The sequence below is a fragment of the Phoca vitulina genome, unplaced genomic scaffold, assembly GCF_004348235.1.
Source record: "Phoca vitulina isolate PV1807 unplaced genomic scaffold, GSC_HSeal_1.0 scaffold11, whole genome shotgun sequence".
Classification (NCBI taxonomy): domain Eukaryota; kingdom Metazoa; phylum Chordata; class Mammalia; order Carnivora; family Phocidae; genus Phoca; species Phoca vitulina.
In genome coordinates, this window is record NW_022589714.1 from 21,723,295 (window position 1) to 21,750,103 (window position 26,809).

General features: G+C 35.8%; 1 pseudogene; it reads left to right on the forward strand.

The window, feature by feature from the left end:
- Nucleotides 1-3,138: 3,138 nt before the first annotated feature.
- LOC116635766 lies at nt 3,139-26,809 on the forward strand (annotated as a pseudogene).

The window sequence follows — 26,809 nt, forward strand, 5'->3', positions numbered from 1 at the left end:
CAAATATAATTTCTACCATATAGGCATTCCTTTTACTTTCCCCTCCAGCGAGTGAAATATAAAAACTCAGTGCACCAAGAATGTAGATATGCTCACATATATCTCAGCTTTTCCTTAAAGGAAAGTTAAAATTTTAGTTATACAATTAGATAACTCTTTTCATAAAATTTATATTTAATTATTTATGAAAAACTGAGAAGTGTAAGACTCTCCATAATCTATTCCAAACTTTTCACTTACTCCATCATAGTTCTTTTCTTACTGCCTTTTTTGGATTAGAGAAATAAATAAATAAATTTCGTGAAGTATATTGGCATCTGACAAGAAAAAAATATACAGGTTTTTATGAAATATTTAGGGACATTTAAATTTCAGTGGTAGATTATTAAGTAGTATAGAGTCATTAAAAATTAGACATTGTAATTTCTCCATAGTGTCCATAGTAAATTTGTTGGGTTTTATTAGGAGTAAAAAGTTAGGAGGAAATATTGTTTTTAATGGAGGTTTTTGTTCTTATTTTTGTTTTTGTTGTTTTTTTCCTAAAGAAATCATTTAATTTAGTGGTGAAATCCCAGATTCCTAAGCCAACTGGCAGGATTTAAACGCTGTTTCAATTATTACCTACATATATTATCTCTGTCAAATTATGTATCTTTGTATATCAATTTCTTCTCTATGCCTGCCCCCACCCCTTCTGGCCAATGTATTAATGTCTATCTCAGAATGTTGTTTTGAAGATTAAATGAACTGATATATTTAAACCACTCAGGAAAGTTCTCAAGGCAGTAAAATAAAAGTTGATTTTCATATTTATCTTTATTATGTGCTTTCTGTCAACACTATATGCCCTGAACACAGGAATTAGAATGGCTTTTATCTAAAAATCCTGACCGTGTTTTAAATCTTAAGGGTAGTTATATTTTTCTCAACTAAATTTCTAAAACAGACTATCCAAAATTCCATTCAGTGGCTCATAAACTTCATTAAGAACTGAGGTGCTTTTCCCCATTCTATTTCACATCTAGAGTACTGGTTGCAAAAGAAAGGCATCAGGACCCACACCAGTATCCAATCAATAAGTGGTATCACAAAAATAATGCCTTCTTCCAGCCACTCTTTTTAATAGGCATGAAAATCTTCCTAGAAGCTACCAGAAGAAATCTTACATCACATTGCCCAATGGAATAGAATCACCTGTACATGTTTAGACCAATGATGACTTGGGGGTTAATTGATTTAACTTCCTTAACATCAAGATATCACCACCTGTTTTCTAAACAAAATAGCTTGAGGTGCTTGCCAAAAAATGTGTGAGGAGAATTTGGCTCTGGTTTTCTAGTTTGCTGACTCCTGGTCTAGTTTACATAGTTAGAGAAAGGAAAGACTGGACAAAATACACAGAAATTTGGAGACAATGATTGACTAAATGCTACTCACCGCTTAAGAACAAGCAGACAGGCTTTTTGTTTATATTTGGTAACTGATAACTTTTTCAAAATTTTTTTTATTATTATGTTATGTTAATCACCATACATTACATCATTAGTTTTTGATGTAGTGTTCCGTGATTCATTGTTTGCATATAACACCCAGTGCTCCATGCAGAACATGCCTTCTTTAATACCCATCACCAGGCTAACCCATCCCCCCATCCCCCTCCCCTCTAGAACCCTCAGTTTGTTTCTCAGAGTCCATAGTCTCTCCTGGTTCATCTCCCCTTCTGATTTCCCCCCTTCATTCTTCCCCTCCTGCTATCTTCTTTTTTTTTTTTAACACCCTGATGTTTATAGCAGCAATGTCCACAATAGCTAAACTGTGGAAAGAGCCAAGATGTCCATCAACAAATGAATGGATAAAGAAGATGTGATATGTACACACACACACACACACACACACACACACACACACACACACACAATGGAATATTATGCAGCCATCAAAAGGAAAGAAATCTTGCCATTTGCAATGATGTGGAGGGAACTGGAGGGTATTATGCTAAGCAAAATAAGTCAATCAGAGAAAGACATGTATCATATGACCTCACTGATATGAGGAATTCTTAATCTCAGGAAACAAACTGAGGGTTGCTGGAGTTGTGGGGGGTGGGAGGGATGGGGTGTCTGGGTGATAGACATTGGGGAGGGTATGTGCTATGGTGAGCGCTGTGAATTGTGTGGGACTGTTGAATCGCAGACCTGTACCTTGGTAACTGATAACTTTTTAAAATAGTTCATTATGTAGGTCAACGCTTTATATCATTAATATAATAATATTCTAGTTTGGCTTGATTTCTTTATTATTCAAAGACTATAGTGTTTCATGGAATTTTCTAGCACTTTAATATTTCAAGGAAGAAAATATATAACTTCCAGTCACTTTGTTTCAGTGTTAATGAAACCCAAAATCTGAATAATACATTATCATTATATTAGTTTGAAAAGCATCATAGAATTTTAGTGCTGAATCAATTTAACTTTATCTTTCATAATCCTTAATGGACATTAAATTGGCATGAAGAAATGTAAGATAAGCTTAGGATTCTGTTTCTTGCACTTGGGTTTCACAAAATATTGTCACACCACATTAGCTATATCAATTTCTTAAACTTGGAATCATTGTTGTCTGCTATAGAACAAAGTCAATTTTCTTTGGACAAATATGCATTTTTTACCTCCTCCAGACTGTTCATTATTTTCACTAACAATACATTAACAATATCATGGTTTATATATGACTGTTCTGAAATTTCCATATATGGACATGAAGAAATTATGAGGAAAAAAACAAACAAAAAGCAAAACCCCCAGACATTTAAAAAAATCAAAGTGGACACAGAGTGCTCAAATCCTAAGAGTGTTCAGAAATTTATTCACTAGCATTTTTATTTCCTGAAATATAATTTATTGATGTAATAATATATTTTTTTTAAAAATATAATTCCTCAAATTAGTACAAAATATAGTTATTCCTCAGGATAGTATGTTTCATTATTCTTTTCAGAGCAAATATAGGATTTTACAATAACTTTTTAAAAATTCCATAGACCAATGTATATTCTCTTACTCATTGTTGTAGATTTGTACTGGGTCAACTGAGTTATGCTGGTATTGTTTTCCAATTCCATATTTCTAGATCATCATGGGCCACAAGAGACGTTTTGTGTTGGCTTTGGAAGACGAAAGTGAACCAGCAGCCAAGTTCTTTCTCAGCTCAGAAGGGCAGTGCAGAACTAGGCGCTGTGGTAATGCACACATATCGTAGCTGATTTGCCGGCTCATCTCATTGGCCTGGGACAACTGCCAGGGCCACGGCTTTTTCAGTTTCTGCCAGATCTTCCTCATTCTCTCCAACTCCTGGGCACTAGTTTCTTTTGCATATCACCTTCATCATCAAAGCTGGAGACTGAGAAACCAGTGCAGATTCCAGCTGGTCTTCATGGGCTCCAGTTTGCCCTGACTCTCCTCCACTTCATATCTATCTTTCCTTCCTGACAGACTGCCCTGCTCTTCAGGCCTAGCACCAGAAGTGAAGCAACAGGTGTATATGAACTGTAACCAGTACTTACAATTGTTTAAATTTAAATCTTTTGTATGAATTCCATACTCTTTATCATTTTTAGCAATTCTATTTTTATGATTGAATCCTGCATGACAGACTCATTATCTTGAATATTAATTGCTGTTATTCTCAGTTATTCAGAAACATTTAAATTTGCCACATAACGTTCTGAAACATAGTTTTCCTTTAAAATGTTTTACTTAGCTTTGCATCTTATGCTGAAGAGCAAACTAATGAATAGTTTATTAGTCAGTGGGTGAATTCTTCCCAGTATAAACATTTTTTAAAAAAATAAAATGCAATGAAATAAAAAAACAAATAAAATGCAATGGACTTTGCATTTCAAAATGTAAAATGTGTAGTGGAAAGCCTAAGATGTTACTATTAACATTTTAAGATTGTATTTATTTATTTATTTGAGAGAGAGAAAGAGCATGAGCTGGGGGAGTGGCAGATGGAGAGGAAGAGAAAGAATCTCTTAAGCAGACTCCCTGCTGAGCACAGAGCCTGACCCGGAGCTACATCTCATGACCCAGAGATGATGACCTGACCTGAAACCAAAAGTCAGACACTCAACCGACTGAGCCACCCAGGTGCTCCACTTTTAACATTTTATTATATTAAGTGTGCAGTAAAGTGGTCAGAAAAGTACTTTTCCAAAAGTAATGTGAATAAAGTGGATTCTGCGAAGGTGTAGCCTGAACACACATCCTCAGTTCCTTCTCATGGTGTCACCTCCTTTGAAATAACACAGCAAAACATATAAGCCTGCTTGTGTAGCTTAGGTAATATGCCTAAGGCTCTTTTATTCTGGTAAATTCCAGGGGATGGCCCTCATTTCTACTGTACAATAAGAGAACTGGAGGGCCATCAACAAAAGTTTTGCCTCTCTTCTAAACCATGAAGATCTGTATATTTCATGACAAATTAAGGAGATCCATCTGTACTATCCACATGAATAAGCTGTGCAAGCAATCCTCAATCCTGCTGTGAGTAGGATTCAAAGGTACTTGGGTGCTGAGACTGAGTTATTCCGTCTACAATAAAAGAAGCAGATAACCTCTTACATCCAGAAAGGGCTGTTAACAAAGGACTTTTCCTGGGCATCTCAGCTCAGAGGTGACCCATTTCCTAGCCCTTGTAATGTTGCACTCACCAAACACATTCTTCCCCCTATTTTCTTATTTAATAGACTGATCTGGAGCTATGGAAAATAAACAACTAAATAAATAAGTAAATTATAACTTCCTCAAAACAAATTAGCAATGTGAAAAAACAAGACTATGATGATGAACAACATTGAAAGACTACCAAATATAGAGAGATGAGAACATTTATTTAAAATAATGACAATCCTCAAGGAGTTGCTGAAGAAAAAAAACTTTCTAGAATTAAGGCTTGATTTCTAAATTTAAAAAAATAACAATTCACAATGTTTAATAGGTTCCTAATACTGAGAAGTAAGATCAAGTTGAATATTTCACAAAACAGAACAGGGATGCAAAGACGAATAATCATGAGACAAGTCACATGAACAAAACTAAGACAAAAACAATAATCTTAGACAAAGTGAAGAAATTAAGCACATAATCCAGTAATAAAAAGGTGGTAAGTTAAATATATCAAGGCCAAAGACTGGGGATCCACATTACCTGGCTATATTATTTATCAGCCGTGTGACTTGGGTTTATGCCTCAGTTACTTCCACTCTAAAATTGGGAGAATCATATCAATAGTATTATTTTATGGGGTATTACTCTTTTTTTTGTTGCAAAACCCATAATAATTTTTATCTACTCTTTATTTTTTTTAAAGATTTTATTTATTTATTTGACAGAGAGAGACAGAGAGAGAGGGAACACAAGCAGGGGAGTGGGAGAGGGAGAAGCAGGCTTCCCGCTGAGCAGGGAGCCCGATGTGGGGCTCGATCTCAGGACCCTGGGATCATGACCTGAGCCGAAGGCAGACGCTTAATGACTGAGTCACCCAGGCGCCCCTTTATCTACTCTTTAATCATGAAAATTACTGTGCTATTATTTGTGAAATATGTAGAACAGAACTGGACACTGCATTTGTGCAATGGAAGCGGAAGTGACTCTTCTAATTATTAACCCAGATTTAAAAGCTAATGAGATATTATTATGAATGTATATCATTAAACTTGAAAACTTACGTGACAATTTCCTAAAAAATAAAAAAGGAATTACCAAAACTTCTTTGAGAAAGAACAAAAAACATGAATAGTTCTACTAAAAATAAAAAAAAATTCCAGTAAGATACTCTTTATCTTGATATTGTGATAATCAATTATTAATTAGGAAATTCACAAAAACTGAATGATAGACATAACAGGAAAATGACATGCTTTATGACTCACCAAGTGACTTAAAGAGAAAGAAATGGACATCTATATATCCAAAATTCAACAAAAAACAAGGAAAACACATCAGAAGTAATCTAACAGTTTATTCAGATAGCCATGAAATGGCTAAGAATACTGTAAAATATTTGTGAGTACTGGTTACTAATTAGATGAATAATATGGTCAGTAAAATGCATATATAATAAACTTTCACTATCATGTATCAGAACATAACAGTCACTATTAATAGAAAAAAAGAATAAAGATCTAAATTATTTACTCTTGGCCAGGGTAAGATAAAATAAGCACACTCTACTTTGTCTTTCCTACTAAAGGTAACTATAAAATCTGGACAGAATGCATGCATCATCAGTTTGAGGACTTTGAAAAAAAATAGCAGGCATTTTGGAGAAAAAGACCAGAATTCTAAATGCCACAGAACCAGCAGTAGCTTTACCATTTTTCCCCTACTGGAAAAAAAAAAAAAAAAAATCTCTAGCTAGAATGCAAAAACAATCCCAAAGGGGGCATAAGTGTGGATAGAGAATAATCCAGGAGAACCCTACTAGTTCTGACTAAATAGTAGAGACAGTGCAGAACTATTTCCACCCTTTTTTTCCCCCCTTCTCTCTCATTCTCATGCCCTAACCACCAAACAATCTCTTAGCAATGTTGCCGGAAATGTCAATGTAATGGAAATCTACAGGAGCCAAAACACTGAAGAAGACAAACTCTAATAAATGGTGCTCTGATTCCATGAGTTTGGGGCAAATCCCTTCATTTTTTTTTTTTTTCCTCTCTGTATCTCAGTGTCATCTTGAATGCAGGGGATGCTGTAGAAGTGTGCGACAGAGTGGGATTATTAAAGCTTCAGCTTTCTGGCTATCTGGAGAAAGAAAGGGGAGATATGTATGCACAAATCTGACACTAACTAGCAAGCTAAGGATTTTGAGAACTAAACTGAAAGAGACTACTGCTCAGGTCTCAGAGTCATTGGGAACTACACGCCAGGGACAGATCTAAATGGCATTGCAAAGTCTTTCAAAACTGAACTAATGTTGGACCTACGGTTTAAAGTAGTCAGGTTGAAATTTGCAGCCTGAAGCTAATCAGGTCAATTGCATGATTAAAGAAAAAGTATTATCATTCTCCATATGATTTAAACAGGATCAAAGATTTAATAGCACAATATCCAAATGCACAGTACACTATCCAAAATTATTTAGCATATAAAAAACTAGGAAACTCTCAACTGGCATGGAACAAGACATCAAGAGAGAAAAGTGTCAAAATAAAAAATACTGTTGAAATTAACTGGTGAAGATTTTAAAGCGTTCTTATAGGAATGTTTCAATAAGCCATTGTGAACACTCTTGAAACAAACTTAAAGACTTATCCAGGAAAAATCATATATAAAGAAATAAAGAAATACAATAACAATCACCACCACAACAAAAAATTACAAAGGACAGGTTCAATATTCCTCTGGAGATGACAAAGAAAAGAACATGAAGATAGAACAATAGAAATTATCTAATCTGGGCAAAATAAATTTTTAAAAAGATTAGAAAAAATAAGCAGATACTCAGGGATCTCTGGAAATATAACAAAATAATTAATATGCATGTCAATATATTCCAAGGAGAAGAGAAAGACTCCAATAATATTTAAAGAAATAATGCCTGAAATTTTCCTAAGTTTTGGGAAAACATACAACAGATTCAAGGAACACAAAAAAATTTGAAACAAGATAAACTAAAAACAACCACAAGAACAAAAATGCCCAGTCATATTACAATCAGTTTGAATAGAAGAAAAATAACCTTGAAACAACCAGAGGAGGAGCACCTGGGTGGCTCAGTCGGTTAAGTGGCTGCCTTTGACTCAGGTCGTAATCCTGCGGTCTTGGGATCAAGCCCTGCCTTTGGTTCTCTGCTCAGTGGGGAGTCTGCTTCTCCCTCTCCCTCTGCCCCTTCTCCCGGCCCCACCTACCTCACCTAGTATGTGCATGCTCGCTCGCTCTCTCTCTCTCTCTCTCTCAAATAAATAAATAAACTCTTAAAAAAAAAAAAAAAAACAGAGGAAATCAAAGCATTATTTATAGGAGAATAATGATCAAAATGAGTAGATACTTCATCAGAATTCATGCAGGCCACAAGAAGATAGAAAAATCGTTAATGTACAGAAAAAAATCATTTATGCAGAATTATATATCCAGTGGAAACAACCTTTGGAAAAGAAGATGAAATAAAGACATTTTCAGATAAAAGTAAACTAAAATAATTTGTACCTCTGAAGAGGTCTGAAAGAATCACTACAGGAAGTTGTTCAGAAAGTGGTTAGGGTGCCTGGGTGGCTCAGTCAGTTAAGCGTCTGCCTTCGGCCCAGGTCATGATCCCAGGGTCCTGGGATCGAGTCCCACATCAGGCTCCCTGCTCCGCGGGAAGCCTGCTTCTCTCCCACTACCCCTGCTTATGTTCCCTCACTCGCTGTCTCTGTCAAATAAATAAATAAAATCTCAAAAAAAAAAAAAAAAGAAAAGAAAGAAAGAAAGTAGTTAAATGATACCAGAAGGAAGCATCATGAAACATGAGACTAAAGGAAGATCAACAGAAATGATAACTATCTGGATGGGTATATATGAGAGATATTCTATTCTAGACTTCTTAAAATTGTATTTGTTGGCTCCAATCAAATTTGATAACTGATGTGGTTTTTAATGTAGGTAGCTATAATGTATAAGGCAACTACAATATAAAAAAGAGGGATTAAAGGGATCTATATAGTAGTAAGGTTTCTAAATTCCACTTTAAGTGGAATAAAAAAATTACATAAAAAGATGTAATAAAATGGAAAAATTAAAATGGAATACTAAAATATGGCCAATAGCCCAAAAGGAAGCAGGAAAGAGTAAATATAGGAACACACACACACACAAAGAGGAAAAAAACAAAAGACAAATAATAAACTTGTAGATCTAAATCCAAACATGTCAATAAATAAATGTATAGGCATAAACATTAATTAAAAGACAAGGATTGTCACATATATAAAAACAAGCAAACAAAACAAAAACAAAACACTGCCTTACAATTTTGTCTCCTAGCAATTCACTTCAAATGGAATTACATAAATAGGTTTAATTGAAAAAATGAAAAAAAAAATTCTAGCACTAATCAAAGAAAGCTACAGTAGTTATAAATCAGACAAAGTAGATGTAGGAGCAAAGAAAATTGCCAGATATAAAAACAGGCCTTACATATTGACAAAATAATCAGTTCATCTAGAAGGCCTCACAGTCATAAAAGGATATGGCCCCTAACTGTAGAGCTTCTGAATATATGCAGCAAAAATTGACAGAACTGACGGGAAAAATAGCGGCTGGCGTCTTTCCCTCAGTATATTTAGAGATTCATCTATGTTACAGTATACATCAGTATTTCATCCTTTTGTGTTTTAATAATATTGCATTGCATGTGGAATTTTCCCCAAATATATCCAAAATGTGTTTATTCATTTATCTGATGATGTACATTTGGGTTTTTTCCACTTATTGGCTACTGTGAATAGTGCTGCTATGAACACGTAAGTGCATGTACTTGTTTAAATATCTGTCTTCAGTTCTTTTGGGTATAGAGCTAGGAAGGTAACCACAGGGTAATATGATTTCATATTTAACTTCTTGAAAAACTGCCATACTATTTTCCACATCTGAACCATTTTACATTCTCACAAGCAATGTGTGTGGGTTTAGATTTCTCCATTTTTTTACAACACTTTTTTTTAATAACTATAATTTTTATTATAGCCATCCTAGTTGGTGGGATATGGTACTTCATTGGGTTTTTTGTTTGTTTTTATTTCCTTAATTACTAATGCTGTTAATATGTCTTCACATGCTTTTTGGTCATTTGCATATATTATTTGGGGAAATTATCTACTCAAGCCCTTTGTCCATGATTTAATTGGATTTCTTCTATTTTTGTTGTTGAGTTTTAAAAGTTCTTTATGACAATATGAATAACAAAAAGAGAAATGACCATCATTTAATGTAAAATACTGAATTTAAAAAAATCCATGAGTGCATAGTAATACACAAATAGAAAGTGAAAGGGAAAGAAAAAATGAAAGAAAAAAGGAAAGGGAGGGAGAGGAAGGAAAAATTAAAGGAGGGAGGGAGGAGGGAAGAAAGAAGAAAGCAAGCTCATCTGCCACTATTTGCATTGATTGCTATGCCAACCCTTTACCCTGAAAGAAAGGATAATTAAAAGGAAGGAATTTGGGGTGCCTGGGTGGCTCAGGCATCAAGCGTCTGCCTTGGGCTCAAGTCATCTGGGATCCAGCCCCGCATCAGCCCCACATCCGGCTCCCTGCTCTGCGGGAAGCCTGCTTCTCCATCTCCCAGTCCCCCTGCTTGTGTTCCCTCTCTCGCTGTCTCTCTCTCTGTCAAATAAATAAAATCTTAAAAAAATAAAAATAAAAAATAAAAGGAAGGAATTTAATATTTACATTTGAAAAGGATGAACTTTAGTTTGTCTCCAATTCTTGAAAGAACAATTTTCTTCACAGGATAATGCTAGCTAATGAATGAACAATGAGTGAGTAATATAATTGAAAGTAGTTCTCTCTCCCCCTAAATATATGAACTTGCTATTATTAAGAACAATTGTGGGGGAAAATGCATTTTGACAAAAATAATGTAACAGACACAACAAATAAAAACTCAGAGCTATCCTCCCTCTACAAATCATTTCATACCTACTACCCAGAATATAGAATACCATACTCTAGCTGCAATGCCGCAATGTTTCTGTGTATGCGCATTGAGGGGGATGGGGATACTTGCGAGGTACTTCTAAAAGCATGTTTCCATAAAATTTGGAACTAAGTGCAGACACAAAACAACCTCCAACTATTGCTATTCTGTTCTTTCATCCAAATCTTGTACAATTAAAATGTGTAATATCAAGGTAGATTGAGCATTCATTTAGTTACTATCTCCTGCTTTAGTTTTTACTTGGTAAAGCTACTCTTAGACACTCTTAGCGTTTTAAAATGTATAAATGTGTATGCAGGACAGTAAAGATTAGAGTCCCCCAGTGCTCTCAAAACAATTAGAAGGAAGCATCTTGTTCCCCCAAATATGTGTTTAGTATGAATGCGTAGGGCAGTTTGAATTCTTTAGGAGGACATATTAAATACTGAAACACACACAGACACATCATTTCACTCATTTCTGTTTATAACAGAGCTTTGAATGTGGAATCTTTCTGTTTTCTCCTCCTTTACGTCCACATTTTATACACCTGTTTAACAAAGTCAGAGAATTTAAGAAATAAGCAAATGTAATGAGGATTTTAAAAATGAATTACTTCAATTCCCCTCAGCCTCTTGGACTGTGATTTTTGCTTGAACCGTTTGTATTCCACCACTGGATTCTCTCCTCATCCGTCTTCATGGTCCCTTCAGCTCCCAGGTGCTAACAGAGCCATGTGCAGGCTGCCCCGCGCACAGCAGTGAACAGAGCCATCGTGTTTGTGAGCCTCATCTTTGAATATTGCATTGGCACATGTTTCAGAAAAGAAGCAGCATTTTCCAGGTGCCTCCTACTGTGATTAATATGTGACTTTCTTCCCACCTTTCCTCAAGACACCAAACTTCTGAGTTTAATTTCCTCATATAAAAATCATTGATTTCCTTAACATTCATCTTCATATCCATCATTATTTATTTGGACCATAAAATCTTATGACTTGAGCTGAAATTTTCCCAAGTGTAAATTATATGAATGTAAGTAGAATTTTGTTGTTGTTGTGTTTTGGGGGAACAGTTACTTACAAATAGTTATTTGCGGCATTGTGAAATATTTCAAATCATAGAAAGCAAGGGAATTTTCATGTTTATATTATGAATGTACAAGGTACAAGATATATTTGATTTTTTTCCAGTGAATTATCTTTATTTCCAATAAGTAAGATATTAAACCTGTTTGTAAAAAATAAACGGATTTGAGGAATTTAGATTTAGATCAGAAGCTTATGAAAAAAATGTGATTTTATAATCAAACAGAATTGAAAGGAAAAACTGAAGTAACTGTTTGGATTATTCAGCTAGTTGGGTTTTGTACTACTTGTAGGTAACTTCAGATTTATTATATGCACTATAAACAGGAAATTTGACATTTAACATCACCTAAGCAATACATCTATACATATACACACACATACATATTTGTAACATAGAGACTATTCAGATAACCTATGTGCAGCTGGGTACATTTATTGTACACTTTATTTCATATCATCACCATCCATCCTGTGTTTTTGGAGCTGCTCATAATTCCTCTGGATTTTAGTTTAGTTTTTTTTTTTTTTGTTATGTTATGTTAATCACCATACATTACATCATTAGTTTTTGATGTAGTGATCCATGATTCACTGTTTGCATATAACACCCAGTGTTCCATGCAGAACATGTCCTCTTTAATACCCATCACCAGGCTAACCCATCCCCCCACCCCCCTCCCCTCTAGAACCCTCAGTTTGTTTCTCAGAGTCCATAGTCTCTCATGGTTCATCTCCCCCTCTGATTTCCCCCCCTTTCTCCTTAAAGGGATACATTTCACCAATCTAAGAGACTCATTTTGTATGATGCCACAGAAATATCATCCAATGAGTGGAAGTCATAAACAAATAATCCTTGACCCTTTATAAAGAAAGCTTTAAAATATCTAAAACTAAACAATGATGGTCCAGGATATTTTGTTGGCAGCAAGAGTCTCTTGACCAGAATTATCCAAGCAGTATGAATTAAAGCAATTAGCAATTATGTCTCTTTACTGTTCACACAATGTCCAGTTATATCATTTTATGAATGATAATTACTAAATCCAGGCAGACAGAGAGATCACTTGGCCGGTAAGTAGTCTGAACTCACATTGCTTTGTGATTCAATAAATCCAAGTTTATTTTGTTGCTACATTTTTCCCCCACGCCCCCGATTCAGGAATCACATAATGTCAGTGACTGCACTAAACCTCTAAGTTTTATTTCTTAACTTCTATTGAAACGCTTATCCGATGCCTGAATATCTTTTAACACTACTTTGAAAAAGATAAAGACTTTATCTTCAAAAGAAAAGTCAAAATAGAAAAAAAGTTGATACAATCTCCAAAGAAAAAATTTTTCAGAAGCCATTTAAGTTAATATTTTTTGATAGGTCATAAAAACTGTCTATCACATAAAAGTGCCATAGTTTGGGAGGAAAACATAAGGAAAGAAGATAATTGGGTGATATAGAAGTGAGTAAAGAAGTACGAAATGAGAGTAGATAATCTAGAATTTTATAATAAAGAGCCCTCATAGATTGAGAATAAGTTTTACTTTTATTTTGCAGGAAACCAGAAAAAAACATAATCATACTTAAAGAAAAAGAAAGGTATTTTTCAAGGGACAGAGGAAGTGATTTTCTTTTTACAAAACCATTGAAGATATAATTAAGAAATAATTCAGACAGCAGAGAACCACAGTGTAAGACTTTAACTGCTGATGCATACATTAAAAGAATACCTTGACTTCCACTTGGTGTGTTTATTCTGCAAAATCCATCTTACTGCTTCTGACATATTAAACACGAATTTGGCAAAGAAAGCTAAGAATAATTCTTTGAAGCCAATAAAAACAATATCATAATCTTAAGTCAAAGGTGACTCCTTTTGACCACACCTATAAATCTCCATAAAGAGTTCTGATTATTTACAGGGGGTGAACAGAGTATTAGCATAGTTGGGAAAGGTATCGTTCGTAGAGATGTGTCCTTCTATTACTGATCCAGTATTTGATTGTTTGGGTGTTATATTTTTTATCTTGAACCTGATTCTATGAATTACTATCTCTAATCATGATTTTATGAATTTCTTTATTTTAATTTTTTAAATTTCTTAAATATAATTTTAGTTTATATTTTAAATTTTATATTTTAGTATCATTTCTTAGAATTGTAATGAGATTTAGAATGAAAGAAAATTACTAGATGTCTTCAGTGAAAAACTGTATACGCAATTTTTAGAGCATTCCATTCCAGGTTGTCTGATGCCAGGCTTTCACTGCCTTTAAGCTAATTTATAATTCTCTAAATTGTAAATAATAACAATGCATGAGTATTTTCTATAGATGTGCAAATAAAACTGGTTTGGTGAAATTCTGATAGACTCCAGCCCCTCTAAAAAGAAGTCAGTTTGGTGTTCATTTTATAAATTATTTCATTTGCATTTCCCTGATGATGAGTGATGTTAAGCATCTTTTCATGTGTCTGTTAGCCATCTGGATGTCTTCTTTGGAAAAGTGGGTTAAGGAGGGCACTTGTTGTGATGAGTACTGGGTGTTATATGTAAGTGATGAATCACTAAATTCTACTCCTGAAGCCAATATTACACTATATGTTAACTAAGTAGAATTTAAATAAAAAGTTTAGAAAAGGGAAAAAGCATTCCCTTTACTACATATTAGTTTTTGTTTCTTTTTTCTCCTTTGAGCTTGTTGAAACATCTTGTTTCCTCATTAATAAAGATTTACTATCTTTTAAAACATGTTCATTTTACCTTTCTATAAGTCACCATTTCATCTTTAAAAAATCTTTTAACAAATGAAGAAGAAAATTTAGTTATACAATGAAAAGGAATTATTGGATACTTTAATAATAAAATATTTACATCTCCAAGAGATTTACTTCTCTTCATTATAGAAAATAGAGGGGATGCTGATTCAGTTTGGTTCCTATAGTGGAATTTGAAAACATATAACAATTAATGAAATATTATGGTTATTCATTCCTTTATATTATATGAAACCATGGTCTCACATTACAAGCGATACTCTGGTTCAAATCACTATCACTGTTCACCTGAATTAATGAAGTTGATCTTCCACCCCAATCCCATCTTGTACTTGCTTGCCTTCCATGTAGTCTAAATATAGCAGACAGAATGACCCTTTAAAATGTTTAAGTCAGATCATAAAACTCCTCTGCTCGAAACTTTTCATATGTCAAAATCCTCACAAGCCCTTTACAAACTGGTCTCTTATTACTTCCCCGATCTCATCATTTTCTAATCTCCACAATGGTCTCCTTGTGGTTCCTTCAGTCCTTGCACTCATTATTTCTTCGGCTTCTTGCTTCTCCCCACCCCACTCCCAGATATCTGTAAGACTGGCTTCTCAACCTTCTTCATATCCTCGCTCAAATGTTACATTCTCTCTGAGGTCCCTCAACTACCTTATTTAAATTTCTAAACTGAGATTCCTCTAAAGCAACTTCTTTTTTTTTAAAATTTTTTAAAAGATTTATTTATTTGAGAGAGAGAGAGTGTGAGCACAAGTGGGGGGAGGGGCAGAGGGAGAGAATCCCCAAGCAGTCTCTCCACTGAGTGTGGAGCCTGAGGTTGGACTTGATCCCATGACCCATGAGATCATGACCTGAGCTAAAACCAAGAGTCGGTTGCTCAACCAACTGAGCCACCCAGGCGCCCCTCGTTCAGAAAAACTTCAATCCCAATTCCCTGGTTTATTTGCAGGTCTGTTTGGGGAGCTCTGTTTAACTTCATTGGTCTTTTTTTACTCTTTTATATTATATTATCTAATACACTATGAATTGGATTTCTTTTTTCTTGTCATTTTCCTCTAATGTCCAGGGGACTTTTTGTTTGCTTTTTGGCTTGTTGCTACTGTATCTTACTAGTCACCTACCCACTATTCAGAGTATGTTCTTATAGTGGTCAATCAAGATTCCTACCCAAAGGTGGTCTTGGAAAGATTGCAGATCTAGTTGGAGAACTGCAAATGTCTCTCTTTATTTCCTGGTTTTAATTCTATCCCTGTGTCTTTAGTCCTTCCTAGATCCATAAATAGTGATAACCAACAACTGACTACTCTTTAGTTTTCTTCAGATCATATGAAGGGGAGATAAACTACATCCAGCCCTGGTACAAAGCAGTGACATTGGCTCAGACTCATACCATACATAGATCACTTGTAGCTCCATTTCCCTTCAGGAACCAAACATGATAGTCCCTGTCCTCTAGGCCCATTTGGCTCATGGATTTGAGAACAATCACTTTCCCTTTATAGACTAACCAAGTAGGTCTTAATGATTCTCTCAGAGTAAACCAGGTTTCTTCCTGCCTCTAGGTCCCTGACCTCCCTCTTACCCAGCCCTTACAGAATCCAGATAAGCTAACTATAGAGGCCCCTCACTCCTTTTCTTGTGGCATTTACTTTAGAAATCATGTCATTGTAAATTCTTTATTTGCCCCTTTGAAATGTAAATTTTTTTGAAGATTTTATTTATTTATTTGACACACAGAGAGAGAGAGACAGTGAGAGAGGGAACACAAGCAGGGGGAGTGGGAGAGGGAGAAGCAGGGTTCCTGCTGAGCAGGGAGCCCGTCGCGGGGCTTGATCCCAGGACCCTGAGATCATGACCTGGGCCGAAGGCAGATGCCTAAGGACTGAGACACACAGGCGCCCCTGAAATGTAATTTTTTTTTTTTTTTAAGATTTTATTTATTTGACAGAGAGAGACACAGTGAGAGAGGGAACATAAGCAGGGGGAGTGGGAGAGGGAGAAGCAGGCTTCGGGCTGAGCAGGGAGCCCGTCGCGTCGCGGGGCTCGATTCCAGGACCCTGAGATCATGATCTGAGCCGAAAGCAGACGCTTAAAGACTGAGCCACCCAGGCGCCCCGAAATGTAAATATCTTTTAAAAGCCTCTTGCCAAGCTTGCTTTCTCAAGGAGTGCCAAGCCAGCCCTTTGAAATGTAACCATCTAGGAAGATAGTGCCCCCTATCTCCCAGTCTCTGTTGGGAAAGTAGGAGTTTACACCCATGAACTCCTAGCTCTAAATTGTAAAATTACCTCCTGTCCCAGAGATACAAGAGTTTACTTTTCCTTTGTGTAAGGCCTATTAGCAAATACACATGGCTCAGAATGCACCCACCCCCCGCCCATCCAGTCAGCTCTTAGAAACTCTCCAGGCCTTTGTTTCATTAGAATTGAGGTCAGACTACATTCTGATTTCTCTTCCCTGTTGCCTTAAATAGTCTTCAATGCCTGTTTAACTTTGTCCATTGAAATTTTTACTTTGAACAAGGTCTAAGGATGTTTGATTTTATTTTTGAAACCAGATAAGTTTTTTTATTTTATCTTTTTCATATTTTTCTAGTTTCATATGGATTTGAAGGAGATTCATGGATGAATATACTGTTTTGACCCAAGGTTCTTAAATTTTTTTAGAAAGAGTAAAAGATTTTAAGACATAATGCTTAAAATTCAGGTACGTTATATAAATTATTGTTTATTTATTAAGAATAAATTACAAATTCATCTTCTTTAGGAGATATTTCTTCAAGAGTGCAACACAAATCATCAAATGTAAGACAGCTTTGAATAAAATGAATAGTCATTAATAGATCTTTGCAATTGAAATTAAGTTTGATAGTTGGCTAAGGGTTTATCTTGAGATCTATGAGTCATCCAAAGCTCTCAATTCGTTTCCATGGAATGAAAAGTAGTGCTAAAATAAAGATCATTACTCATCCACCCTCACTGGAAAAAAAAAAAGTCCTTGTACTCATTTTCCCCTGGGATAAGAAAAGAGACTAATCAATCAATCAGAGGCTTTTTTACTCCATGGTAGGAAATTAGTTAGCTATCTTTCCCAAAGACAATGCATTTGTTTTTCAAACATTTTACTTACAATATCCTGAATTTTTTATTAATGGTAGTAAGATTAAAACAGCTTTATCTTGACTCAGCTCATAGAGCAGTGGGAGGAAATGTTAGCTTTTTGTTTCCATATAATTGTGGGAGTCTCATGTCTCATATATGGTAATCCGAAGACAGAGAAAAGAGATTAAGGGTGTCTTTACCTTGAGATATGTTTTCAGCTCTGTTCAAGTCATCCTAATTTTCAAAATTAACAGACTAATTGCAACAGGGTTTTGTTTTTGAAATAGTTTTAAACATTGTGCATTGAAACTATTAGGGATAAAAATTCAAAATTCATATAAAATTTAAAGCTTGTACCCCAGATTTTGCCAAATCTTTGAGTTTGGGATGGGTATCTTTAGGCAAAGTTCCTAAATTCACCCTTACCCTAGGTGAGTTTTCTCTGCTGACAGGGATATTACCCAGCAAGCATTTGAGGGTCTATCTACCTGTTTATGTTTGAGGAAGGGCAGGTTGGCTTTTAAAAATGTTCTCTTAATATTTACTTGGCGGTTTTTAAATACGGAACCACACTTTAATATATAGACATCTAAAGACCTAGTTAAGTAATGCAAAAGGCAAAAAAAATAATTGATTATCAATAGGGGAGATCTTGTTTCTCAGAAGGCATCAAGGGAATACTGATTATTAACTGGAAATATGTGATGGATTTTAGTAAATTTCTAACAATCATTTAATTATATAAATGAAACAATATTCATTTGTCAAATGGGACTAAGCACTCAATATATAATTTCTTGATTAACAGCTCTGCCTTACAAACAAAATGACACGCACTTGTACATGTCCTTAGAAATGGAATTATGTGGTGAGAAGATAAAAATTTAGGATCCAAGACAAGTTGGGTTTGAGTCCAAGCCTTGAACTTGGTAGAGGTGGACCTTGTGCAAGCTTCTCATTCCCACTGATCCTCAATATCTAAAGCTGGTAAAGTGTGAATATCTCCTTACAATATTGTATTGAGGAAGAGAAATGATCTAATGAGTGCATTATTAGCCTAGCATAGTGCCTGGTTCCTAGTTAAATTTCAATAAAAGTCTGATTTTTCTCATTTATGGATGACTTACAATGTCTCTATGGGAGAAAAATAAATATCTTTTCATATTTCACATCATTCATCACTTGCTTTAATATAATGACCAACATAAAGCCTGGGCCCATATTTCCTAAACTATTCTAAGCAGCATAATTTCCCAAAAGCTGTTCATAGGTGTTTTGAGGGACTTACTTTTTTTGTTGTTCATTGATTGATTGATTGATTGATTTTTTTTTTTTTTTTTTTTTTTTTTTTGGTGGGGGGCTTACTTGATCAGATAATTTCACAAAATACTGAATACTATATACCTCCGTTTTGGAGAGCCCTACACATATTAGTGTATCATAGGCTTTAAAATGTCCTGAAGTGGGGCACCTGGGTGGCTCAGTAGTTAAGCGTCTGCCTTCTGTTCAGGTCATGATCCCAGGGGCCTGGGATCGAGCCCCACATCAGGCTCCCTGCTCGGCGGGAAACCTGCTTCTCCCTCTCTCACTCCCCCTGCTTGTGTTCCCTCTCTCTCTGTGTCAAATAAATAAATAAAATCTTAAAAATAAAATAAAATAAAATGTCCTGAAGTTAAAAAAATCATAAAGTTGTTCAATTTGATATGATTATGCATATTATTTTAAGAAAGCCTATTGCAGTAGTACTGGTAGTCCTTTCTCCCACCTTGGGGCAAAGTATGAAAATATGCTTCATGTGAATTGAGCTTGGGGAGGACTTGCAAGTGTGTGGTTAAATCTGGAGAAGAAGGAGAATTATATTATAAGATGAAATAAAGAGCAAATTGAAACAGGCCAACAACTTTCTACCTGGAAATAAGTACTGTGAAATATTTATTGTACCAGTTTCTACATTGCATAACAAATTACCACAGACTTGGCAGCTTAAAATCAAACACATTTATTATCTCATAGGTTCTATTAGGAATCTGGATATGGCTTAGCTGGGTTCTCTGATTAGAGTATCACACAGCAACAGTGAAGGTGTTGACCAGTTCTGGGTTCTCCTCTGAAGCTTGACCAGGGAAGGGTCTGCTTCTTAGATCCCCAAGGGTGCTGGCAGAATTCATTTCCTTGCAGCTGTAAGATTAGAACCCAAGTCTTCCTCCTTCAATCTATTTGAAGATTCCAGCTTCCAGCTATTTTCCTCATCTTTTCCTTTGTCATTATCTTCTGAATTACCTTCATGTCTTTTTTTATGGCTTGATCCCAATCTCTCTTGTTCCTCTTTTATTATATACTTGTCATTTTTGCAGAGTACATAAATCTCCAGCTACCAGACACCTTGCATATCTGAAAAGGACTTTATTCTACCCTTCAGTTGTATTTTACTCATTTGTTAATATCCATTTGTTTGTTACTATCTGGAAGCTTTCAGGTCTGTAAACCAGTGCCCTAGGGCTTACTCCTGTTTGTTCTCTCAGGCATTAAAGACTTAAATGTTTGGTCATTCAGTTCTGGGGAAATTCTTTTTTTTTTTTTTTTTTAAAGATTTTATTTATTTATTTGACAGAGAGATAGAGAGAGAGCACAAGTAGGCAGAGAGGCAAGCAGAGGGAGAGGGAGAAGCAGGCTCCCCCCTGAGCAGGGAGCCCAACGTGGGGCTCGATCCCAGGACCCTGGGATCATGACCTGAGCCGAAGGCAGCCGCTTAACCAACTGAGCCACCCAGGCACCCCTGGGAAATTTCTAATATTAGTAATTTTATCATTTCTTTTCTCTCAGTGTTTATTGTCTTTTTGGCTGGGACTTGTATTATTTGAATGTTGAGCTTCTTAGTCTAATCACTTACTAAAATAGATATGAATATACACACACACATTCCTTTGCTATGTTCCATCTCTTTATCTTTTGATTTTTTATTTTGTTTTCTGGAGAATTTCCTTAACTTTATCTTCCAGTGCTTGTATGATTTTGTTCAGTTTATATTATCTTATCTCTCACAGGATTTTTTTTTTTTTTTTAAGATTTTATTTGTCAGAGAGAGAGAGAGCACAAGCAGGGAGAGAAGAAGGCAGAGGGAGAAGCAGGCTCCCCGCTGACCAAGGAGCCTGATGCAGGACTGGATCCCAGGACACTGGGATCATGACCTGAGCCGAAAGCAGACTCTTAACCAACTGAGCCACCCAGGCGTCCCTCTCTCACAGGATATTAATTATATTTCTAGGCAAAGAAAATTCTTCTACTCCTTTATTAGTTCTTTTTCCTCTGTGTTTTCTTTTCATTCTTAGTTTTGATGTATTGTTTTCTCCATCCATTTCATTTAAGAATTTACCTTTAAATATCTGATAATCTACATATTTATATATACATACATATATGAGTATTGAATGTATAAATATCATATATGTGTACATATGTGTGTATATATGTATATACAGAGAGAGAGCAAAAGTTTACTGAAGAATAACAAAAAAATAGGCAAATATGCAAATCAAATGGTACAGTTCACAATATTTTCACAGACAGAGCAAATTTAATGTAGCCAATACTCAGATTGAGAAATAGAACTTTACCAGCACCCTTGAAATCCTCCTCATCTTTATATAAATAGGATCATACAATATGTACCTTTTCTGTGTTTGGCTTCTTTTGTTGAACACTTTATTAGTTCCATTCGTATTCATGCATATAATTCTAGTATGCTTATTCTCCTTGTTATAGTAAGGTGTAAATATACTACCATTATTTTATCTGTTTAGTCAATGACTGGAGTATAGGTAGATTCCATTTAGGGGCTAATAAAAATAGTGCTGTTATCTAAATATTCTTGTAAATGTCTTTTTGTGCACAGATGCACATGTTTTTATTGGTATACTAGGATTAGTTTTGCTGGGTCATGTGATATACATACTGCCAGTTATTCAAAGTAGTTTCAACAATTTAGACTCAATCATTAATGTATGAGAGTCATTTTTGGTACATATCCTTACCAAAACTTGCTAATTCTAGCTTGGCTTACAACCACACTGTAAACTCCGTAAGGCACAAGCCTATGATGTAAATAGAAGTTGGGCTAAGCATTAACCTTGTGTTCTGAAAACTAAGAATAGGATAGCACGTGGAAATCATACAGTTTATTATAATAGAGCTTCTTTTATTTATTGGTCTCAGGAAAGCATTCCTACTTCCCTATGTGCTTTGTGTCTCCAAAGGCAGAGTCCCTCTACTGCAATAACTTCAAAAAAATAAATCGCTATTCTTCTCTTATGGGGGACAAGTGTTCTGATAGCAATGTGTATTTGAAGAAAAAAGATCTGGGTTTCTAAATGCTACCTACACAGGACTTTCAAAAAGTAATTATAATTTGGGTGCCTGGGTGGCTCAGATGGTTAAACGTCTGCCTTCGGCTCAGGTCATGATCTCAGGGTCCTGGGATCGAGCCCCACATCGGGCTCCCTGCTCAGCGGGAAGCCTGCTTCTCCCTCTCTCACTCCCCCTGTTTGTGTTCCCTCTCTTGCTGTGTCTCTGTCTGTCAAATAAATACAATCTTTAAAAAAAAAAAAAGTAATTATAATTTCAACCTCCACCATTCCATTCCAACTTTTAATGTTCCTGATTGTGCTAATTTTGTAAACCTTCCAGAGTTTCAGAGGTAAATGTGGAGGTTTGGGTTTTTGTTTTGTTTTGTTTTTGTTTGTTTGTTTGTTTGTTTTCTTGTTGCAGCAATGAATTTCAGCCGTTTCCATGAGATAAGAAAATGAATTCACTTTTTTTTAATCTTTAAAATTATGTTGTTCTCTCTCCATGCTTGTCTCTTTCTTCTTTTGTGCTGTCTTTGTAGATTCATGCCTTGCTTTAAGTTTGGTTTCTGTTGTTGTGGTAGTGGTGGTAATGATTTGCTTTGTTTGTTTGTATTTTGTAATTTAACTGAGGCTTAAAGGGGAAAGGAGCGATCTCCATTATGCTTTGTGATCACATTTTCATAAGCAAGAAAGTTGTCATTTTTTAATCCATACAGGATATCTAAATAATTATATTAATTAATAACAGACATTTCTTATTATCCCAATATGTACATTTTTATTAGTCAGATGCTGATTGAAATAAATATCACACTTTAAATTATAGTTTTCATTTCCATCTACAAGTCACTTTAATATAACATTATGTTAATATATCAACATATTAATAATTTAAATTGCATTATATGTAATTTTTGGTACAAGTTGCAGAATACTCCCATGAAGGTATAAGAAAACCTTTACCACGGGGCGCCTGGGTGGCTCAGTTGGTTAAGCGACTGCCTTCGGCTCAGGTCATGATCCTGGAGTCCCGGGATAGAGTCCCACATCGGGCTCCCTGCTCGGCGGGGAGTCTGCTTCTCCCTCTGACCCTCCTTCCTCTCATGCTCTCTGTCTCTCATTCTCTCTCTCGCAAATAAATAAAATCTTAAAAAAAAAAAAAAAAAAGAAAACCTTTACCTTTTCCTTTTATATTAAGATGCCCAGAGCATCTTTAGTTACCATTTTCCTGCATGAAAACATAGAAATCTTTCTACTTTATTTATTTATTTAATTTTTTTTTAAAGATCTTATTTATTTATTTGACAGAGACAGAGATAGCGAGAGCAGGAACACAAGCAGCAGGAGTGGGAGAGGGAGAGCAGGCTTCCCATCGAGGAGGGAGCCCAATGTGGGACTCGATCCCAGGACTCTGGGATCATGACCTGAGCAGAAGGCAGACGCTTAACGACTGAGCCACCCAGGTGCCCCAATTTTTCTACTTTAAGTTAATTTTTCAAATACTCTCTAGGAATAAATTTTATTATGCAAAAGAATTTTCAAAACATGTTATAATGCAAATTGACAATTATTTTGATGACTGTGATATTATAGAAAGATACTTAATATAATACATTAAAATAAATTATTATTTTTTAAAGATTTTATTTATTTATTTGACAGAGAGAGAGATAGCAAGAGCAGGAACACAAGCAGGCGGAGTGGGAGAGGTAGAAGCAGGCTTCCCACTGAGCAGGGATCCCGATGTGGGGCTCGATCCCAGAACCCTGGGACCATGACCTGAGCTGAAGGCAGACGCTTAACGACTGAGCCACTCAGGCGCCCTAAAATAAATTATTTTAATGAAGAACTAACTCCAAAGATGCATGTAAAAAATGTTAAATATTTCACATCAGAAAGATTTATTTGGGGACCTCTCCTCTTATCTGCATAATTAACATAAGTATTATTTATAAATGGAATGAGAGTGAAGGGCAAGTTAGAGATATGATTATATTTCTTATATACATTTATTCCAATATTTACTTTGAAGCCATTTCAAAGCACTCCATACCTCACATGAATTATAAAACTTTTTTAAATGACTACTTAAAATCTCTTTTGAGACACTACATATGCTCCTCTGTAACCAAATGAAAGTAGCATCATCATACATTCATATGTAACAGATTTTCTTCACTCAGACTAATTACTTGTATATATCAATATTAATAATTATGGGTATTCATTATAGTTGTTTATTTTATGCATTGTGTATATTTATTATGGCAATTTTCCTTGCTCTTCCAGAACTATTATAATGTAATTGATGACAAGGTAGGATAGCTAAATCCTAAAGTTAGAATAAATATGGCATAAAAGGAAGACCACATGGCTGAGTGTGGTGTCCTTGAATCTATTCTTAGATTTCCTTTTCTTTTTTTTTAAAGATTTGTTTTATTTATTTGAGAGAAAGAGAAAGAGAGGGAGAGCAGAGTGGAGAGGGGCAGAGGGAGAAGGAGGAGAGAAACTTAAGCCAACTCCTCGCTAAGCCCAGAGCTCACTGCGGGCTTATGATCTCATAACCCTGAGATCACGACCTGAGCCAAAACCAAGAGTCAGTTGCCTAACTGACTGTGACACCCAGATGCCCCCTCCATGTTTCCATGTGTCATAAACTATTAGTTAAAATCATTTTCCCTCTCCCCACCTCCCATCCACAAAGAGTCAGTTAGCATGACTGACTGACTGTCCGTTAGCATGACTGACCCTAGGGTGCCATAGGTCTAAATAGTGTGACCATTTTGACCATAGCTACAACAGAAGGTATGTGCTCAGGACATATTCTTTGTAAAACTTTAATCTGCAAGAAGTGTGGAGAGAAATGGAGACAAAAAAGACTGCAGATGAGATATATATCATTGTCATTTAAAACAGGTTGTGGGGCATCTGGGTGGCTCAGTTGGTTAAGCGTCTGCCTTTGGCACAGGTCATGATCTCAGGGTTGTGGGACTGAGTCCTGTATTGGGCTCCCTGCCCAGCGGGAAGTCTGCTTCTCCCTCTCCCTCTACCTCTGCCCCCTGTTCATGCTCTCTCTCTTGCTTCTATCTCAAATAAATAAACAGAATCTTTAAAAAAAAAAAAAAGAAAAGAAAAGAAAGAAAACACAGGTTCTAACTAGGATGCTTGCAATGAACATGGTGGGAAAGAAGAAATAGAAAAAAATAGACATCATGAAGGAAGTATCAACATATGTGCTTAATCACTTAAAACAGTAACAGTTATACATCAGGTCATCTTTTGCCAATGTGATTTACAGGTTAAGCGTGAGTAAATGGTATTTGTCATATTTATTTCTGCAGTAATTTGAGCTACCCTTAAGAGTTTATCATCTTAAATTATCTGTAATACATTCCGAGCTTGTATGTTCTAGCTGACAATGTTTGCTATAATACTTCCAAATCAATTTTTAGAGTAATTTTTCTTGTTTTTAGAAGGAACACTAAACTAGAATACCTCATTATTGGTGGCTTTTGAATACTGTGTCAGGTTTAGCATACCCTAATGGTTTCTAATCAATGTAAAGTATTAGTCAAACAAAATATTGCTATTAAAAGAAATCTACATAAATTTCTCTTTCAAGTTTAGCATTTGGAAACAATATATGCTTACTTTCTTTGACAACTGTGTGCCTTTGGGCCTGTCATCTGAATTTTCATAGGCTTAGTTTTTTCCCCTGGAAAATGGAAATAGCAATAAATTACTTCCTAGGACTGTTGTGTTCATTGTATAAGAGAATCTATTTAAAGTATTCAACCCATCATCCTGGCACATAACAAAAAGCTTATTAATTACATGCATGCTCTGGGTGCCTGGGTGGCTCAGTCCGTTAAGCCACTGCCTTCGGCTTCTGTCAGGATCCCAGGGTCTTGGGATCGAGCCCCGCATCCGGCTCCCTGCTCTTTGGGAAGCCTGCTTCTCCCTCTGCCTCCTGTTCCCCCTGCTTCTGCTCTGTCTCTCTGTCAAATAAATAAATAAAATCATTAAAAAGAAATTCACATACATGGCTCATTACTATTGATAATCTCTATATATTCCATAACAACATTTCAAAAAATGTTTTTACACAGAATATTGACATAAATCACAGAATGTGATTTAAAAAAATTCCATAGTCAAATACTTTTGATTTGAATAAAATAAAACAGAATTTAAAAAAAAAATGAGGATTTCTAGAATCACTAATAGGCTTATGGCATCAAGGTCTTCATGGAGGGCTGAGCGACTGCAGCTGGAGGGCAGAGGAGGTTGTGCGCCCGTCCTGTCCTCGCCCAGAGGCCGCATCAGGCGCCGTTGTCCGGGAAGGTGTTCATTCAGCCAAGACTACAGCAGTGGCACACCGTGCCAGGTCCAGAGCAAGTTCTCGGCGGAGCTGGGGAACCGGATTGATAGGCAGCAGTTTGAAGAAACAGTTCGAACTCTAAATAACCTTCACGCAGAAGCAGAGAAACTTGGGGGCCAATCCTATCTCAAAGGCTGTTTGGCTTGTTTAACAGCATATGCCATCTTCTTATACATGGAAACTCATTATGAGAAGGTTCTGAAGAAAGTGTCCAAATGCATTCAAGAGCAGAATGAGAAGATATATGCTCCCCAAGGCCTCCTCCTGACAGATCCCACTGAAAGAGGACTGTTGAGATTGAAATCACCATTTATGAAGACAGAGGCATGAGCAGTGGAAGATAAACCATAGAATTAAAGATCCCACCTCCAGCTGGGACCCTCATCTATCCACTGGCCCATCGCAGAGTGTCCCCTACCAACTTTCCAGAGCATCATTCCTT